This window comes from Octopus bimaculoides, chromosome 29 (assembly GCF_001194135.2).
Source record: "Octopus bimaculoides isolate UCB-OBI-ISO-001 chromosome 29, ASM119413v2, whole genome shotgun sequence".
Classification (NCBI taxonomy): Eukaryota; Metazoa; Mollusca; class Cephalopoda; order Octopoda; family Octopodidae; genus Octopus; species Octopus bimaculoides.
In genome coordinates this window covers 9,626,171-9,631,174 of record NC_069009.1, presented here as the reverse complement: position 1 = coordinate 9,631,174, position 5,004 = coordinate 9,626,171, and positions in this window count along the sequence as shown.

Sequence of the window (5,004 nt, the reverse complement as noted above, 5' to 3'; positions counted from 1 at the left end):
TGACAGTAGATATAGATATGTTGACCCAGTGTCACTTGGCATTATTCCTTTCACTTTTTTCCCCCTCCCCTGCTTCATATACAATCCCCCCCTTTGAGAAATCATTTAAATCCATTTCCTCCCACACCAGACTTGCCCCCCTGACCCCACTGTGTGGCGGCTGAGCAGTTGTAGTTTTCTACATCCTGGATGTGCTTTTTTAAATTTTTTTTTATAGCTTTTAAAGATTTTAATCTGGAGTGTGAGCATGAACGTGACACTCCACTCACTAAAGTGTGAGGTAAGATGGGTTTTTTCTTTTTTTTTTTTTTTAATGAATTTTAAAAATGGCCCTGAAATTTTGTCTGTTGCATTTTTCCAGAAAAGGGGTCGCCAGAGGAAGAAGCTGGATTGTGTTTAGATGAAGCTTTTCAATCTTAACTGTTGATGTTCCTGGAGGGGGGCCCTTCTTGGGCTGCTCCTGGTTGTTTTTAAGTTTTTCATGCATGCATGTATATTGAATTATATGCATGTGTTGCATATTTTTTCTTTTCTTTTCTTTTTTAAATGTGTTTAACGGTGGAGAGAGAGAGAGAGAGAAAGAGATGGGAGAGAGATAGAGGCGGAGGTGTAGGGGTCGTGATAGGTGGGGTGGAAGAGATAAAGATGGGGGCATAGGGAGTAGTCGGGGAGTAAGAGGTAGAGGGGAGATAAGGAAATTTTAGTTGACAATTTAAAATTTTTTTTGAGGTGAAAAACGTCATTAAAAATCCTCTCCCTCAGCACTTGAGGGGGTGGGCGAGGATTTTGGTGGAGGCCCCTGGTGCATGAATGTGGCACCATGTGGGTGAATGAATCTTTTGGTAGAGGCGCCCCGGTGCACTGATATGGCATCTTGGGGTGGGGGAGATTGTATCCGTGTCGCAGCTAACAGTATGGTGGAGTAGGGAGTTGTAGATACAGTGGGGACTGTCGTGTGCCGTTCCTCGACGACAGCAGCACCAAAGACGATGAAGAGGAAAGAAGAGGTTAATGAGAGGGAGGGGAGAAAACTAGAAGGGAGTAAGTTTTGAAATGAAGATGAGTTGAGGTAAGACGAAGAATTTAAATCACTGAATAACGAAGAAATGGAGGTAATGAGACAGAGGGGAGAAAACTAGCAAGAGGGAATAGTTTGAGATGAAGATGAAGACAACATACAAAGAGGATTTAAAAAAAGAAAATAACTAAACCAAAGGATTATATATGATATTTTCCACCACAGTTTTCTGGTGGTGGGATGTATTTTTATAGGCAGCAAAGAAGGAAGATGAGAGAGAGAGAGAGATGGAGAAGAGAGGAGATTTGTATATAAATCAGCTTTAAGTATCGTCGCTCTCGTTGATCAAATTTATCTGACAATTCATCAGACTAGTGCCTTGTGCAGTTTTTCAAGAGTTCCTAAATTCGGTTTGAGAAGCGTCTCGGTATTGCCATCATAGCAGCACCACCACCTACCCCCAGTCCATTTTGTGAGTCTTATTGATAAGACTGTTAAGTCTTTTGAACAAGTTTTTTTTTTTTTCCTATATCTCTTTTTATACATATCTGTTTAGAATGTCTCTTCAGATAAATGTATAATTGTATATAGCCTTTCTTAGCAGTGAAGGGTGTCATTAGCTAGGGGTGTACCGGGCAGTGAGCTAGGCTGTCTTTGTATCCACAGAAACATAAAGATGAGGTTTGCTGTCACCATGCTAGATTCTTGTGTAGGGTAGCTCTTGTGAGATGAGGACTACTTTGGTCTCATAGAAATGTCGTTCTAGCTGTGTTCTACATGGTTTTTCCATAACAAGGTGGCAGTTTAGTTAAATAGAATGGGGTATCTGATATTATGCTGGGGTGGCTCTCTAGCCTGTTGTATGAATGTAGAGCATATAAGGTTTCTTGCACCAAAACCGTTAATATTGTCAACTGTATTGACACTAATATCTCGAGCCACTTTTCAAATAGTAATCTGGCACCAAATTTGTAGCAATTTTGCAGTTTTTACTTAAGAATCTTCATCAGTTACACACTTTCTTAAACCTTCAGTCATACAATGGAGGTGGTGGGAGGGTCATCTCTGTTAAAGTTCTAAGAATTTGTTTGGTTTTACTTTGGATGTCTTAACAGCTTCCATTTAAATCTAGCTTTAAAAACTAACATCAAGACCACATTTCAATGTTGCATATATTGATCTGACCACATGTATGTACATGTGCACGCCCCTAAGAGTTACGAGTGTTTTAGGTGCAATGAAGTATTTGCCATCTTGTGATGATGGCATCAGGTAGGTTTTATGAAACAGGGATGATAATTTGGGGCCCCAGGTAAATGTATGTGGTGAGACACACCCTTGCTGTGCTGTGCCGGTTGTTTGGCTTTAGGGTTCTTAATTTTTTTTTTATCTGTTTTCTGTCCTGTAAGTTGTTAGGAAGACGAAGGAGACATGGATTTTTTTTCTTTCTTTTTTCCCCTTTTTAGCTTAGCTGTTTTGTGTTGACTCTATACCTACCTACACATAATCTCCATAAATATCTTCATTGATTTCCCCATAGAAAAAGGGTCGGTTTAGGATTTCATAACTCCCACAATATCTCGATCCTGTGTGTGAGGATTTTTTTCAAGTTGTATGTTACTGTTTACTTTTTCTTTTCTTTTTTTTTTCTGTTCATTTGTCTTGTTGAAAATTTTTTCTTAAATTAAAAAAAGGGTGCAGGATTTGTACCTATATAGAATATTAGGGTTTTTTTTTTTCTTTTTCCAAGCAAGCTATAAGCACATGTAGTTTTTAATTTTTATTATTTTCCTTCTTCCAATATCCACCATCTGTCTATTCCAAAAAAGAAAAAAAAGCAAAAAGCTCTTTTATTACTTTACAGGCGGTAGATTGCCAGAATCGATAGAGCACCAAACGAAGTGCCTTGTGGTATTTGGTTACATCCCTTTACGTTCTGAGTTTGAAAATCCCGCCAGGGTTGACTTTGCCTTTCATCCTTTCCTGGGAGGGGTCGATAAAATAAAGTACCAGACAGTACTGGGGTCGAGTCATCGGCTATTCCATCCGCCCCATCCCATGTTTTAATTTTGTCCTGTTCCCCCTACTTCCCCATCAAATGTTGATATTAGAGCACACCCTTATATTCTCTCCCCCTTCTCCTTTTATTAGCCTTAACCAACAATGTTGCATGGATCACTAATAAAATATCATTATTGTTCCCCTTTATTCAAATCCCCTCCCCACTTTTTTTAAACTCACATTTTAGCTATTTCTCTTGTATTTTTTGTCTCCTGAATGTTGCAGAGGGCACTGGCGAATGTTTTTGTAATAAATTTGGATTCCCTAATTTCATTTTGCTTCATATTGTTTTTTCTTTCTTCTTTTTTTCTCTCTCTCTCTTTATTTCTGTCAATAGAGCATGTGGGGATTTGCATGACTACTTCATGCCTGTTAGAAATAAATGTGTATATATATATGGTGGTTGTCTACTCCTTACAGAGTTTGACCACCTCCTGCACCTACACCTTAGCCCTTTCATGGCGTCTGATGTGACTTTTTAAACCAGACAGTGTTTTGAAAAAACACCCACACAGATTGCACCTCTGATTTGCACTACCAATACCTGCAAGTAAGTTCTGCTCATTGTGGATCCTAACATGTCTTTTAAGACCCCCATTGGATTTGCAAACCCTCTGGCACACACCACATTCAAACGTGTGCACAGACATATAATCAGAATAGCTGGATGAGGTTTGTTTTCCATGGGTTCGCAGGTGAGATTTGAGGCCAGCCAAGGACAGACATGGTCTGTCACAGACTGTGCACACAAACAGGTCCTTGTCATTCACCTTCTCAGTCTTTACATTTTTCCTTAAATATCTCTTGAGCCCTGCTTGCATCATCCTGGCCTCTTCAAATGCTTTCACTCCACTCCACACCCTTGTGTATATGTATATATATCTATATATATATGTATTACAAATTAAAAGGGTAAAGGATTATCAATTTATTAATTAATAAATCAATTAACAATTAATAATTTTTACCAAGCCCATCGGTATGAAAGCACCATTATTGGTGGAGAACTTATTTAAAAGCTCGTATATATTTGTAAATATAATTAAGGGATCAGCAAATATTTGCTTCACCATATACCGAAGTTCAGAAATAGCAGCTAAAAAAGCTGAGAATCCCACAGATAGCATCATTTGTAACTCACAAAGGAAAAAACAATGAAAAACTAACCAATTCCGACGTTTAACAGTAGACGCTTTCCTGGATTATGATTAATAATCAATTTCCTTCATCAATACTGTATTCCAGTAGTAAATTTGACTATGCTAGCAAACTGTGTAAGCATGGACGAATAATATTCCGGTGAAGCAAATATTTGCTGATCCCTTAATTATATTTACAAATATATATATATGTATGTATGTATAAATGAAAGTTGAATTGATACACAGAAACTTAGAGAAAGCTATTGTACTCTCTCTCTATGTAAAGAGTAAAGACCCCTTTCAAGTAATTAATGACAATGGGATTGCTGCTCTGAGGTACAAGTCCAGGCAAGGTTGTTTATGGAAGACTAGCAGTTACCCATGCATACCAGCCTCCCCTCCCCATGCCACTCTCCAAAGGGAAGGGCAAAAGCTGATACAGCTTGGCACCACTGAAATTGCAATTCATTTCTACAGCTGAGTGAACTGGAGCAACGTGAAGCAAAGGATCTTGCTCCAGAACATAACACATAGCCTGGTCCAGGAATTGAGCACACAACTTCATGATTGTGAGCCTGACGTTCTAACCACTGAATCATGCACCTTCACTACACTGCGTGAGTATTAGGGGTGTGGTCATGTGATGCTTGTGAACGAGGCCAGCTGTGTAATGTAGTGCCAATCTCTAACTGCGGAGGGAACCTGTGATGGAAGTAGACCAAAGGAAGACATGTGGCAAAGCATGATATTTGAAAGTTCGGGGCCACATGGAGGCAATGACTG